The 15,671-nt window shown below is 46.6% G+C and overlaps 1 protein-coding gene and 1 long non-coding RNA gene across 2 annotated transcripts in view; one reads left to right on the top strand and one right to left on the bottom strand.

The window, feature by feature from the left end:
* Positions 1-4,932: 4,932 nt before the first annotated feature.
* LOC132210028 (uncharacterized) lies at positions 4,933-9,054 on the bottom strand. Its single transcript, XR_009446191.1, has 3 exons — positions 8,990-9,054; positions 6,428-6,708; positions 4,933-5,191 (listed from the first exon to the last, which is right to left on the bottom strand). It is a non-coding gene; the product is annotated as an uncharacterized LOC132210028 (long non-coding RNA).
* Positions 9,055-9,241: 187 nt separating this feature from the next.
* sertad2b (SERTA domain containing 2b) overlaps positions 9,242-15,671 on the top strand; it is a 67,717-nt gene continuing 61,287 nt past the window's right edge. Inside the window, exon 1 of the mRNA XM_048536958.2 lies at positions 9,242-9,443. The gene's annotated coding sequence lies outside the window, so the exon portion shown is untranslated. The remainder of the gene's footprint in view (positions 9,444-15,671) is intronic.

Below are 15,671 nucleotides of genomic sequence, written 5' to 3'. Positions count from 1 at the left end.
TCACTTTTTTGTCTGACGCTTCTAACTGCGTTGGAAGCACATGTGTGAAGCAGGGCTAATCTGGGTGGTGGTAATAATATGTTGTTTCGAACTGCATCTCTGCTACTGGTACATACTGTCTGGGAACTCATGTTAAAGCTGCTTTTGATATTTCAAACATAAAGATTATTCGATAGGGAACATTTTAAAGAATTATTTATTTTCCTGTGTATATTTACGCAACCTTTCTTCCCCAATCAGGATGGATGATATCTGTTCTTAGGACAGTGTGTGTCCCTGTGTGTCTTTGTGTGTGTGTGTGTGTGTGTGTGTGTGTGTGTGTGTGAGAGAGAGAAGAGAGAGAGAGAGAGAGATATTAATGAGGGAGAGGGGTTCAGCACACAGGAACCAGTCCTCCCACAATAATCTTTTCCAAACATCCATTATTGGCTGAAATGTTGCAGTTGTTTTGGCCAAGTGTCAGTTTTGTTGAGTTTCCCAGAGGGTTTCTCTTCACAACACCTAGCGAGTTCTCTCTCTACTTCTCACCAGATTTGCCTCATTAACTCCCGAAGGTCCCCTCTCACCCAATTCCAGACACTTGCTCCCATTCGCTGTGTGCAGAGTGATTCACCTCTGCCAGAGTACTTCCAAACTCAATGGCATCCCAAGCAGCTGCATTGCCTTTAAAAGCCAGTGCTGCAGGTGGACAAGCTCTGTCAGTTCAGAGCTGCCCTGAACTGTTCCTAATACTTGTCCCGGACATGACAGAGAAGAGAGAATTGTGTTTGAGCAGAAAGCTGGATTTCCTGGAGATGGGGGAGCGCAGGCATTGGACATGGGAGATCCTCCTCCCCCAGGCCCAGCACAGGAGGCAATGATGCCAGGCCATGCCCAGGCAAGCTTCGAGCAGTCTCAGTCTCCTGGGGGAATGCACAGAGCCCTGAGTGGAGCCTGCCTCCTTTGACCTGAGGCCTGCTGACAACCACAAGCTTCTGGGCTTTGTGTCTGTGCTAACCAGCATGGTACTACAGCAATACACTGAGCCAGGGGGCAAAATACATGGCACATGGAATAGCAAGGAGATCCAGGTCAGCTCAGAGTGAGCTAGCAGCCTGGAGACACAGCCTGGTCCAGTCCCTGAGCTGGGCCTGTGTCCCTGAGCACACAGTGTCCTTGCTGCAGGGGCAGCACTGAAGAGCAGAGTTCCCTGTAAGTGGATCAGAGATGTGCTGGGGGAGGGGTTCCTAGAGGCTGGCACACGTCAGATGCCAATCTCCATGGACATGGCTGATGTCCATGGGGCACACCATGAGGCGTTGTTGCCCAGTGTCCACACAGAGATATTTTGAAGCAAGCATTGAATTCATGAAGCACTCAGTCTCAGTTCCATCTCGAAAATTCTCAATGTCCAGTTTGTTCATGGGACCTGGTACGGGGAGAAAGCGGCATATTAAATAAGATGAGACGTACAGTTAATGATTCACTGCAATACCCATCTCACTGCTGTCCAATGGGAATGTCATCTCAACAGCAGGAACCCGGTTAAAAGGCGCGGCAGTGGGGGTGGTGGGCTGGTGTTCCTGATGTCAGCATTAGTCTCATTGTATTTCGCACGTGGTTCCGCCCCATTTCTCACTGTAATCCGTCTTGTTCAGGCCCCTATAAAATTCTGCCCAATGTCATTTTCTAGAATCTTCACAGAGGGTCTTTCATCAGTGTCACGCTAACACCAGCAAACTCTTCCCATTTTGGGTTACACACAAGGCCAGCTGGATGAGAATAAGTAGCAGCAGCTTGGAGTGAGGAGACAGAAGGTACCATACTAACACCTCTGCTCAAAAAGATTCTTCCACCCAAGCCGGGCAGTCATGTTGCTAATCATTCCCCCCCCCGTAAATTAGGAGCCCGTACTGCTGTACTGACAGCTTCTGACACTCACTCACGTATCGTATAGCCTGCCTTCCACTACAAGGTGGCAATGCTCAGCAGGTGTCTGCAATTTTGACAGCCATTTATCACTGCTCAAAGGGAATTTCGGATTGAATTTATCTACCGGGGTTACTTGTGGAATTCCAACTGGGAATAGACGGCTCTTTCTGGAAACGTAAATTCTTCCAGGAGGTTCTCTGTGTTCGCCTTCGCCCCCCAAAATATTAAAATCTTTCAACTTCATGCATTTTTTTAATTTCTGTTTTAAAAGTTGTAATTCAATCTGCGTCCACGTCAAATTCAGGCAAAATCCTAGCAAATGGCGTTTTCTTTGGATTAGAGACTCCGGGCAAGTTTCTAAACCTCCAAAAAAAATGCAGTTTGCAGCCACCAATTGGCTTCCGGCTGAGGCCGTTCCCAGATGCTGCGAATGAAGATAGTGGGGAGGGATAGCTGTGGGGTGTGTGACACCGCCCTGATGTCTAACCCACAGGGAGTGGCTGGCCAATCACCTGAGGTGACATTGTGGCATGAGATGCGGGCAGAAGGCAAAGCCAAGTGTTTATCTCCTGTAAGTAGAAATCCTCAGCCTCAGTAACTGGTATAGGAACAGGCTCTCTCTGCCACCCTCTGGTATATGCCACATTGTTGTTTCCAGGCGCCAGGCAGGTGATAGCCTTCAGGAAGACGAAAATTATTCCTTCGCACATTTACTAACATTAAAACCTCTTCTTCCACCCACTCAAACCCTTGTCTCCTTTCAAAACAGAAATAAAATGTTAATTTCAGTCATTCCAATAGGAGAGAGAATTAGAGAGAAGAGGGTGAGGGTTTCAGAAATTCAGGACCACTCAGAACAGAAAATATAGCCTTTACTTCCTGTTACATCTATAAAATATCCTACTTTTCCGGCCTGACTTTCTTCTATCTGAAACAGATTCTGCCCAGGAGATACTGTCAATATTCTGGTGCTGGAGTTACAAATCACCAACAAACCCCTGGGTTGCTGCTCGAACATATTCTGTGACATGTCTCTTATAGCCAGGAGCCAAAGGCAGTGATTTGAGGCACTGGGACAGTCTGGTAACTGAACGGACTCCCATTTAACTTCGGGGAGACTTGGACGGTGGTCTTTCCCCACTGCACCTTGGCAGCAGCTTTAGCGCCTCCCTCAGCACATGGTCCTTGACCTTGGCATGTGCCAGTCTGGAACATTCAGTCGAGGCTCAACTCCTTGCTCTGGAAGACCAACAAGTTTCAGGCAGATTAAAAAGCATCTTTTACCGAGTTGATGGTTCTCCAGGCACAGTTGATATTTGTCTCGGTTTGCATCCTGGGGAATAGACCATAGAGCACAGCGTCCCGTGTCACAGAGCTGTTCAGGACAGACATCGACACAAACCACTGCATCTTTCTCCAAACTCCCTTTAGAAAGATATATTCCAGAAGGAGATGTATGACAGTGTCTACGGTATGTTTCTGTTTGGGTAAAGGGAGAGGCTGGTAGGTGAAGGGAATACTGGATAACGAGAGAAATTGATGTTTTGATCAACAATAAGAAGGAAGCACAAGTCAGGTATAGACAGCAGGGATTGAGTGAATCCCTAGAAGAGTATGAGGGTAGTAAGATTATACTTAAGAGGGAAATCAGGAGGGCAAAAAGGGGACATGAGATAGCTTTGGGAATTGGGGTTAAGGAGATTCAAAAGGGATTTTGTAAATACATTAAGGACAGAAGGGTAATGAAGGAGAGAATAGGACCCCTTAAAGATCAGCAAGGTCACCTATGCATGGAACCGTAGGAGATAGGGGAGATACTAAATGAGTATTATGTATCAGTGTTTACTGTGGAGAAGCACATGGAAGACGGAGAACATGGGAAAATAAATAGTGACATCTTGAAAAACGTCCATATTTCAGAGAAGGTGGTGCTGGACGTCTTTGGACATGGCTGACCAATCTCTCCCTGTTATTACCTACCATTGGCCTGGATTGGAAGGATTTATTGGTTGATGCTCTAGAAAGCATTTAGCATGTTTGCCTTCATTGCTGAGACCATTGAGTAAAGGAGTTGGGATGCCAATGTTGTTGTTGTACAGGACTTTGGCGAGGCAACTTTTTGAGTACTGTGTATAGTTCTGGTCACCCTGCTATAGGAAAGATATTATTAAATTGGAGAGGGTTCAGGAAAGACAGGGACATGAATAGGAAGGGTTTAGAGTTCTATGGGCCAAACACAGACAAATGGGAGTAGTTTTAGTGTTATGTTACACCATCCTCAGCTGTCAAGTCCTGGAGTGAGACTTGATCCTGGATCTTCTCACTAAGAGGCAGTGACAGTACCAACTGTACTCATAGACCTTACAGCATCTGGGACCTTAGTTAAATGCTCCTTCATGTCACCTGCTACAACTATACTATGGACCAGGCTCCCCAGTGTTCACGGTTCCGGATGGGATACCCCAAATTGTTAGGCTACCGAGGGAGGAGAGTTGAACCTTTCTTTATTCACTCACTATCCGCTCCCCCAACCCCATCAGTTGGTTGCAGAAAGGTTAATTTAAAAGTATGCCCTCCTTTGTCGATACCTTCCTCCCAAACCCATTGATCTGCTGTTTTAAAAAGAGCCAATTTAATCAGGTTTTCAATTAATAACAAAGTGAGTTTATTAATTATTAAATGTGGGAAGGGGTAATAGTGTAGCCCACAGGTCAGAAATGAGATGGGAGTCAAAAATGTGATAAAAGTTAAAAATAGATAGATTAGTCTCTGGGATATTTGTGAAGAGTAGAGAATTGTATGTGTTATTTGAGGAGGTGATTTTGAGATTCTTGGCTTTACTGTTTAGCAGAAATTCTCTTCTCCTGTTTCCCTTTGACTGACTTTTCAGCTGACTTCCAGCACTCAGGCTGAGAGACTCCTTTACCTGCAAGCAGTGGGGCAGGGGAACTAGTGGAAGGATCTTCAACTGTGGCTTTCACAGCTAGCACAGACAAACAGCTCACAGCACTCTTGCACACAGACCAGGATTGTAACTGGCTATTTTTAATTATTCTCCTTGTGTATACTTGAAAAGGGAAAACATGACATGTCACCTAGTCCGTCTGCTGCTTTTTCTCCTGTCACATTCAGTCTGAGATACTCGCAAGGGATTACAGTTCAATTTGTAATGGATGTCTTCCACTGAAGGGTTCTTGACATAGTCGGAAGTGACTTTCCACGATTCTGTGCAGACAGCTACTGAATTTACTTCCATCGTGATCCTTAAGCTTCATCCTTTCTTTTAAAAACACATACATTACAATTAAAAGTACAAGATGTCCATTGGTGGACTGTGATTATGATCCAGATATAGTACAGTTTAGATCCAATCTGTTCAGCCTCAATCTCATAGTTTCAGAATTATAATGTAACCTTTGACATCTTTGACTAGATTTCAGTTTGACCTCATTGTCAGTGCCTTGTTGGCTTTGCTGTCAGATATCTGCATCTGTTTACCTCTTTTCACAGTTAGTTACAGCTATATATCCGCTGTGTTCATCCAGCTCTACACCTTGTTACCTCGGATTCTTCAGCATCTGCAGTTCCCATTATCTCTGATACTATTTTAACCTCACTGCAAAGCCTCTTCCAGGGATGCCTACCCTGAAAAAGTTACCCTCCTCCCTCCAGACAAACCTCAAGGGATCTCACTCCCACTGCAACGCTCTCGTAATCTCTTCGGCCTTGAAACTGCTCCATCCCCACCTCTTTGACTTGTCTGTCTCCTCTCCACCTATCTTCTCCTCTATCCATTTTCTATCCGCCTCCCCCTCTCTCCCTATTTATTTCAGAATCCCCTTCCACCACCCCCGCGGCCCCCCCAATTTCTGATGAAAGATCTAAGTCCGAAATATCAGCCTTCCTGCTCCTATGATGCTGCTTGGCCTGCTGTGTTCATCCACACCTTGTTATCTCTTATAGTTAATTCCCTATCATTCCTTTACCACCAATATCACTTCATTTATCACTTGTTCTGGTATATTCACGACCTGTTTCACTTGATCCCCCTCACGCTCAGTCAATACCATCAAAAACACCATTTTCCAGTTCTTTTTGATTATAGAGGAACATGAACACAGGCGTAGGCCATTCGGCGTGCTCTGAAGAAGTAATACTAGACTCTAAATATTAACTAGGTTTCTCTCACAACAATGTTTCCAAACCTGCTGAATGTCTCCACCACTTTTTGTTTGTTTAATTGAAGTCACTGCCATGCAAATGAATGTTACTCAGGGGCAAAGTCCCATCAACATAATTTTATCAAATGATAACTTTTAAAAATGTGTTATTGGAATGTGTGCACCACTGACTCGGCCAGACTTTATAGGCCATAACTGGAGAAGGTGGTGGTCAGGGGATAGTTAGACCTACAATAATTTTAGGGAGGGAACTCTGAGACATTGACCCAGTGCCAGTGAGAGAATGCTGATATATTTCCATGTCGGGATGGTGAATAGCTTGGAGGTGAACTTACAGGTTGTGGTGTTTCCATGTATCTGTATCCTCTGTCCTTCCAGATGGCAGAGATTACGGGTTGGGACAGTGCTGTTGAAGGAGACTTGTCAAGTTACTGAGATAGTAGGAACTGCAGATGCTGGAGAATCCGAGATAACAAGGTCTGGATCTGGATGAACACAGCAGCTCCTCAGATGCTGCTTGGTCTCTTGTCAAGTTGCTGCACGGCTTCCAGTAGAAACTATTCCTTTTTGAGTTGTTGGTTGATTGATGAATATGGGACAGTTCACTCAGCGAACTCTGTAGAGCACACCACGAGGTCATTAAGACAATCAGAATTCAATGAATGAAAGTTGCTTCCCTCTCGTGGGAGAGACCACAATTTGGGACACTATTTAACATAAAGGAGCCTCCCATGGAAGATGGAGATGAGTTTTTTTGTTCTCTGAGGGTGATGAGTTTGTGGAACTCTTTCCCAGTGGGTGTGCTTTTGATTATGTCAGCCCCAAAGTCTCAGTAAAGCTGTCTACCCTTCCTCTTGTGAGATCAATCTTTGATCACCTGCCCCTGACATTTCATGTGGCTCAGTGTCATTTTGAGTTTGAAAGATTCCCGCAAAATGCCCAAGGATGTGCTAGGAAGGTGCTGTTTAAAGGAAACTTGCCGTTGTAGCATCTGGACCGAGTAAGGGGTTGAGATGGGGTGTTTGCCTGGAACAGTCCTGTGCTGACAGGACCCAGCTCCTGCCCCTCTCTGGCTCAGGGGAAGTGTGATTTCCCGGCTCCAGGCAGAAATCCTGCCTCTCTCAGTCTCCATTCAATGGCATCTCACTGTTTCTATTTATAACAAATCCCTCCATGTGACACAAGTTGTGCAAGACCAGTTCTGGGCATCATGTTGCAAGTTACTGCAGACAATCCATTTCTACTACAACTAACCCCACTTGTAATATTGTAAATTGCTTGAAGCATCGCAATTCTTCACATGAAGACCTTTTTTTTGGGAGCTAATTATATTTAAGAGTATTCAGACTTTCCTCATTTTACTTCTATGTGAGTGGGTGTTGGCATAGAAAATCCTAGGTGTGTGTGAATTGTTGAAGGAGGGGGAGGCAGTTATTGAGCAGCAGGGAGTCTGGCTCTCAGCACAGACAACACTTATTGCTACTTCAGTTCCAGCCCATTAGAACTTCCTGTTTCTACTATTTCCAGATTTAAAAAAACTCTTCAGATTTCCCTGTACAATAAACAAACAGAAACGAGTTCCACCCAAAGCTCCTGTATCAGACAGAACTGTCACCCAACACAGTAACAGCCTCACACCAAACTCCAGTATTCCATGGCAAACAACACCCTAGTCAAACTCCCGCAGGCTCCCAAACTCCCAGGCAGATAGACACCAACTAAACTTCCCAGCGCTCCCTCACTCTGACAGTAACGGACAGGCAGAAACAACTAACACCTTCTCCAAACAGACAAACACCAGGCAAACTCCCCCTGTGACTGGCAGAAACACCAGGCAAATTCCTCGGTGTGACCAGCAGAAACACCAGAGCAAACTGCTGTGTGTGTGACAGACAAAAACGCAAGGTAAACTCTTCCTGCGACAGGCAGTAACGCCTGGCAACGCCCCCCCCCCCCCCGCGACAGGCAGTAACGCCTGGCAAACCTCCCCCCCCCCGCGACAGGCAGTAACTCCTGGCAAACACCCCCCCCCCCCCCCGCGACAGGCAGTAACTCCTGGCAAACCTCCCCCCCCCCGCGACAGGCAGTAACGCCTGGCAAACCTCCCCCCCCCCCGCGACAGGCAGTAACGCCTGGCAAACCTCCCCCCCCCCCCGCGACAGGCAGTAACGCCTGGCAAACCTCCCCCCCCCGCGACAGGCAGTAACGCCTGGCAAACCTCCCCCCCCCCCCCCCGGGACAGGCAGTAACGCCTGGCAAACCTATCTGTGTGACAGACAGAAACACCAGGCACGTCCTGAGTGACAGGTAGAAACACCTGCCAATCAGCCCGCCCACCCCCTCCATGACAGACAGAAACACCAGGCATAATGGGAACTGCAGATGCTGGAGAATCCAAGATAACAAAGTGTGGAGCTGGATGAACACAGCAGGCCAAGCAGCATCTTGGAGCACAAAAGCTGACGTTTCGGGCCTAGACCCTTCATCAGAAATGGAGGAATGGAAGGGGGTTCTGGAATAAATAGGGAGAGGAAGGGGCGGAAAGAAGAGACAGACAAGTTAAAGAGGTGGGGATGGAGCCAGTAAAGGTGAGTGTAGGTGGGGAGGGGATAGGTCAGTCTGGGGAGGACGGACAGGCCAAGGGGGCGGGATGAGGTGAGTAGGTTGGAGTGGGGGTTGCGGCCTGAGGTTGGGGGAGGGGGGATGGGTCAGAAACACCAGGGAAACGCCTGTGTGTGACAGGCAGAAATACCAGACCAACTCCCCCGTGTGACGGAAACAGGAGGAGATAACCAACCACCCCATGACAGTCAGAACCAACTCCTCTGTAATGGGCAGAAACACAGACCAGACAAGCCCTGCCCTGCCCTCCGCTCCCCTCCACTACACTACCCTACCCTACACCGGCGTAGTCTGTGAGAAATCCCCGTCCCCGAGAGAGAACTGTCAGCGACAGTGGGCGGGCTTTGTTTGCATAGACCTCCTTCTATTGGCTGTAAGCGCCGCCTCTCGTCGGAGTCCTGGATGCTGACTGGATGCTGTGTAGGGGAGGCGGGGTCAGGTGCCGTGTGGAGCCAATGGGCTGTTGCGCAGTCCCTGGCCGGCTCCCGGCGGCTGCTGCGCTGGTTTTCCGCCAGTTGTCGGAGTGAGCGGAGCTGCGGAACTTTGAGGGACCGTGCGGATACAGTGTTTCCGAGGGGACTCCGTGCGGATACAGTGTTTCCGAGTGTCGCAGCCCGTGGGAAAGCGGGACGATATTTTGTTGGAAACACTTGTGAGCGACTGAAGCAGCGGGCGCGCCGTTCCACCCCAGTCCGTACTTGGGGCTGGACAGCGCGTTTCCAGCGGCTGGTGAGTTGGGAATAGCCACCGGGAGCGGGGTGGAGCAGGGACGGGTGCAGCTGAGGTAATGAGAACAGCCCTCAAACACACCCCTCCCTCCCCGCCACTTCATCTCCTACTTCTGCCACCACCCAAACCCTTGTCTATCTAACACCACCTCCCCCCCGAGACACCCCCACCCTCCGCCTACACTTCCACATCCCACACCCAGCCTCGTCCTCAGCCCCACCCTCACACCCACCCGGCCCCTCACACTTACCTCCACCTAACCCCCTACACCCACCCTGTCCTCCACCCCACCCTCTCCTCCACCCACCCTGTCCTCCACCCCACCCTCTCCTCCACCCCCAACCCCTCTCCACCACCCCCAACCCCTCTCCACAAACACTCCCCTAAAACCTTCCAGACACCCAATCCTTTTACACACACACACACTCCCCCCGACAAACATACACCATTACTACAGTCTCTTCCTCCCCACCCCCACACTTCCTCCATACATACCCATGTACACCCCTTCCCAGTAAATGTTTATGCTGACCTGTGTTGAGTCACAAGTTTGAAGGAGTGAGTTGCTATTGCCTGATGTCAATGGTTACTGAGTGATATTGCAGCTGGACTTTAGCTTGGCTCCAGTTCAAAGAGACAGGGTGAGAGCGCAGCCAGTATTGAAGGAGAGATCCCAGTAAAACAGCTATTCCTGAATCCACTCAGAATTCACTTGTCAGTTATCAAACAGACCCTGTCCTCAACAGGTTTCTCTGTAAACCCATCTGACAACTAGGCAGAGATAATGGGAACTGCAGATGCTGGAGATTCCAAGATAATAAAATGTGAGGCTGGATGAACACAGCAGGCCAAGCAACATCTCAGGAGCACAAAAGCTGACGTTTCGGGCCTAGACCCTTCATCAGAGAGGGGGATGGGGGGAGGGAACTGGAATAAATAGGGAGAGAGGGGGAGGCGGACCGAAGATGGAGAGTAAAGAAGATAGGTGGAGAGAGTGTAGGTGGGGAGGTAGGGAGGGGATAGGTCAGTCCAGGGAAGACGGACAGGTCAAGGAGGTGGGATGAGGTTAGTAGGTAGCGGGGGGTGCGGCTTGGGGTGGGAGGAAGGGATGGGTGAGAGGAAGAACCGGTTAGGGAGGCAGAGACAGGTTGGACTGGTTTTGGGATGTAGTGGATGGGGGGAAAGAGCTGGGCTGGTTGTGTGGTGCAGTGGGGGGAGGGGATGAACTGGGCTGGTTTAGGGATGCAGTAGGGGAAGGGGAGATTTTGAAACTGGTGAAGTCCACATTGATACCATATGGCTGCAGGGTTACCAGGTGGAATATGAGTTGCTGTTCCTGCAACCTTCGGGTGGCATCATTGTGGCAGTGCAGGAGGCCCATGATGGACATGTCATCAAGAGAATGGGAGGGGGAGTGGAAATGGTTTGCGACTGGGAGGTGCAGTTGTTTGTTGCGAACTGAGCGGAGGTGTTCTGCAAAGCGGTCCCCAAGCCTCCGCTTGGTTTCACCAATGTAGAGGAAGCCGCACCGGGTACAGTGGATGCAGTATACCACATTGGCAGATGTGCAGGTGAACCTCTAGGTGAACCTGTGACAACTAGGCAGAGCAAGGGGGCCCTTTAAATTGACGATTTTGGTGTGGAATGCAATTACTTTGTGTAAGAGCTGTTGGTTTGGTTACTTTAAGGATGTAACTTTCACAATTATGTAAAAAAAATCCAAGTTTGTTTGTAAATCTTTGAAAGTTCAACTGCACTTTACGCTATTTTGTAAAGGGAGCTACTTGTGTAATGATGAGCAGTTGGATGTGGATATTTTGCTTTTCTCTGAAAGTCTGAGATGGTGCTAGTGGCTCAGTGACTGGGGAATGATCGATCAGGGAAAGTGTAACAGCTTCAGAGATATAATGTTTCCAAGCTGCAACCTCAAAGAGTGATCATAAAAGAGTTTCAGGTAATTTAGTCAATCTGGAGTGCTATCTTGCAAGTGCTGGGACAGTGCAAACTAGTATATTTGCATTATAATCAAATGGTTCATTGAATATCGGTAAGAATTTCCTTAATGCTAGTCTTTAGCATCTTGCACTGGAACATGTCAGTTTTGAATATGTGCCTGTTTTGGAGAGCATTTAAACCAAATAAAGTTGCCAAATAGTAAAATTGTTAGAACTTGCAGTGAAGCCAATTATCCTCCTTACAAAGAAGCATCTGAATAGTGGAGAGCAATTCTGCTTTTAAATATTGAGTTGTCTTAACAATTATGTATGTTTGTTTATTATGAGCTTAATTTTGTTGTATCAGCTCAGATAATTATTCTCATCCTTTCTAGTCCTGTACTTGTATTTATTGTCTTTATTCAGTGTTCACTCCGTTCTAGGCTCAGGCCGATCTTTGATAGAACAGCTACTGTGCCCTTTGAAGTGGACGCAATTGCTTTGAGATAAATCTGTTGCAAGTTGTCGATACTTTATGTTGGGTTTCAGTAAAGATGGGGTGGGGGGGAGGAGGAGTGGAGAGATTAGATAGCATCTTTGGAACTGTTAGAGCCAAAATGCCACAGGTGATAAAGATCTTAATCCATTAAAAATACGGGATTTCTGGTCCTGGCATTCTCTCTTTGTATTCAATATATTGTCTGAGCAATTGAGATTTATTTATAACATTTACACAACTGCTTGTAAATACATCAAGATATCTGAACTTAAACTAACAGTTATTGTCGGAACCAAATCCTCATAATATAGGATTATTAAAAATTCATTCAGTTCTGTAATCTAATTGCTTCACTATTATTACTGATTTAGATACTAGCCCTCTATTTTCAGACAATATCACTTAGTGTCAGTTGTTACGTACAGTAGGCCTGAGCGTCTTCAACATCATCCTCTCTCCCAACTCATCCCATCCTGACTGTTTGATAGTCAGGACCAGCTCCCTCCACTGTGAGAGTTGCTCTTTCTGATGTAGCTTGCTGCCACCATCTTCTTTTAAGTGTGTGAAACTACAGAGCCTGCTTCGTCTGGTGTGAGAGAGGAAAGCCACTTCTGGGTCTAACTAGAAGAGTCTGTTGTGAACGAGATATACTTCATTGCATGTTTTCAGCTGGTTACAGATTACATTGATACAATAAACATGGTTTCAGAGACTATGAGGGGGATCCCATGATAGAGCATGGTGCCCATGACATTGTCATAGTGAGTGGTGCTTACGACGCTCCTTAATGTTAAATCTTTCAGTCCCTGATACAATACTAACCCACTGCCGTTAAGCTGCTAAATGTCTGTCTAAAATCCAGTTCTGCTTTGGCAGAGTGTTTCTCTGACTTGGATATCAGGAAGATTGTGGTCCATGTTGTGATTTCAACTCGCTAGCTCCCCACTGACTCCTAACCAATGGTCTGAGGCTTAACCAGACTGTTCATAGCCATGATGTCATAAGACCCTAAGACATAGGAGTGGAAGTAAGGTCATTCGGTCATGTTTAACAGTATATGAAATTTGGATCACATTTGCATCATCAGTAAGATCATCTATTTTCACCTTTGTGATATCTGCCCCAGCTCCTGTCCTCACTCGCCTGCTGTTGAAATTGAAATCTGTTACTTTGTTCATTTCAGATTTGACCATTCCATTGCACACCAGGTTGATCATCGACACTCCGCTCTCCGAAAACTTGAGGTCATCCAAACCCTGCTGACCATGCCCTGCCATGCACCAAGTCCCGTTCTGCTGTCACCTGCACTGACCCTGGACTAAACAACAACCTAATTTTAAAATTCTCCTCCTTGTTATCAAAACCCTCCATTTTTCCGTCATGTCAACCCACTCCATAAACCCCCCAAGACTGCAATCATCCAATTTTTGATGTTCAAAAGCAACAACAGCAGCTTATCAGACAGAAACATGGATTTCTTGAGCATCCCCTGTTTTAATTACTTCACTCACCTGAGCTCTTGAGTTACCATCCTTGACCTCTTTGCTTCTCTCTAAATCATTTTACAATTTTCCTTAAAATGTACTTCCTTGGCAACTGTGTTAGTCATCTGTCTTTATAAGCTTGATTCTTTTGATTCTTCACTGTTTTACAGGATGTGAGCATTACTTTTGCCCGCCCCTAATTGCCCCTTGAACTGAGTGGTTTGCTTGGCCATTTCCGAAGGTATCATCATAGATCAATGAATCCCTACAGTGTGGAAACAGGCCCTTCAGCCCAACAAATCCACACTGACCCTCCGAGCATCCCACCCAGACCCATCCCCCGAACCCACCTCATCTACACGTCCCTGAACCCTACGGGCAGTTTAACATGGCCAATCCACCTAGCTTGCACATGTCTGGACTGTGGGAGGAAACCGGAGCACCCAGAGGAAACCCACGCAGACACTGGGAGAATGTGTAAACTCCACACTGACTGTTGCCTGAATCAAACCTGGGTCTCTGGTGCTGTGAGGCAGCTGTGAGAACCACTGAGCCATCGAGCTGTGAAGTAGTTCAGAATTAATTGCACTGCTGTGGGTCTGAAGTCACATGTAGGCCAGACCAGGTAAGGATGGCAGATTTCCCACTGTAAAGGACATTAGTGAACCAGGTGACTGTTTCCAACTTTCAGTTATCACATGAAGGTACTTCTGTGAAGTGCCACATTAGCGATCTTGATGTCTAAAAGTGCTATATGAAAAAAAGTTGAAGTTTCTGTTGTTGACTATTGTGTGGTACTGCTCAATAAACAAAAACTACTACATCTGAATTCCACCAACCAGCTTGAGCCCCCATCATGTATGAATTGAAGTGAGCTCTTGGTGTCTGTAATATTTACCTATCTCCTTAAAGGAACTCAAATGTTTTGAAGCACTGATTTCAACTCTCTATATTAGTGAGGTAATAGGTACAAGAAGTGGATGGAAAACAGCAATTGCTTTAGGTGATTTTGGAAGGTAGTTTTCCATTCTCTTCATGCTTAATCGTCACTGTTTTACTTTTTGATCTGGGTGGATGAACCTCAATAGGTTTGCTAGCCCTCAGTCATTGCTCTCTCTCCTAATTGCTCTGTGCTTGTACTTTACCTACTTAAAAGGAGATTGGGGAAAAAAAAATTCTGTAAATATTATGCTTTATTTAATTTTTTAATCTATGGTAGGCTTCAGGCAAGCAGACAGGGTAGTTAAGGACGGTACAGCGGCTTAGTGATTTGCACTGTCGCCTCACAGCACCAGGAACCTGGGTTTGGTCATACCCTCGGGCGATTGTCTGCTTGGGTTTCCTCCCACAGTCCAAAGGTTTGCGGGGTCAGCGGATTGGCCATGCTAAATCGCATAGCGTTCGGGGATTTTTAGGTTAGGTGGGTTAGACATGGGGGAAATGCAGGCATGGGGGAATGGGTCTGGTTGGGATGCTGTTCCAAGGGATGGCGTGGACTTGTTGGGCCGAATGGCCTGTTTCTGCATTGTAGGGATTCTATGAAGAAGGTATTTAGTACCCTTGCCTTTATTGGTCAGTGCATTGAGTATAGAAGTTGGGAAGTCATTTTGCGGCTGTACAGGGCATTGGTCGGGTTGCTTTTAGAGTACTGTGTTCGGTTCTGGTCTCCCTGATATAGGAAGGATGTTGTGAAACTTGAAAGGGTTCAGAAAAGATTTACAAAGGATGTTGCCAGGGTTGGAGGGTTTGAGCTATAGTTTGAATATGATGGGGCTATTTCCTCTGGAGCAATGAAGGCTGAGGGGTGACCTTATAGAGGTTCATAAAATCAAAAAGAGCATGAATAGGGTGAATAGTCAAGGCCTTTTCCCCAGGGTACGGGAGTCCAAAACTAGAGGGGCACAGGTTTAAGGTGAGAGGGGAAAGATTTAAAAGAGACTTAAGGGGCAACTTTTTTACACAGAGGGTGGTGCGTGGATGGAATGAGCTGCCAGAGGAAGTGGTGGAGGTTGGTGCAATTACAACATTTAAAAAGCATTTGGATGGGTACATGAATAGGAAGAATTTAGAGGGATATGGGCCAAATACTGGCAAACGGGACTGGATTAATGTAGAATATCTGGTTGACAAGTTGGACTGAAGGGTTTGTTTCCATGCTATGCAGCTCTAACTCTGTAAGGTTAAAGCCCAGAGCTCTCAGTTAAAACTTGTAGCTGTTTATTGGTTCATTGTTTTGAAATAATTAGAATTAGAATTAATCTACTTTTTTAATGTTGACAATTGTTTACATATAATTGATTCTTACTGTTTT

The sequence above is a fragment of the Stegostoma tigrinum genome, chromosome 9 (genome assembly GCF_030684315.1).
Source record: "Stegostoma tigrinum isolate sSteTig4 chromosome 9, sSteTig4.hap1, whole genome shotgun sequence".
NCBI classification, from domain to species: Eukaryota; Metazoa; Chordata; class Chondrichthyes; order Orectolobiformes; family Stegostomatidae; genus Stegostoma; species Stegostoma tigrinum.
The sequence above is the reverse complement of the archived record's forward strand: the minus strand, read 5'-3'. Positions and strand labels throughout refer to the sequence as shown.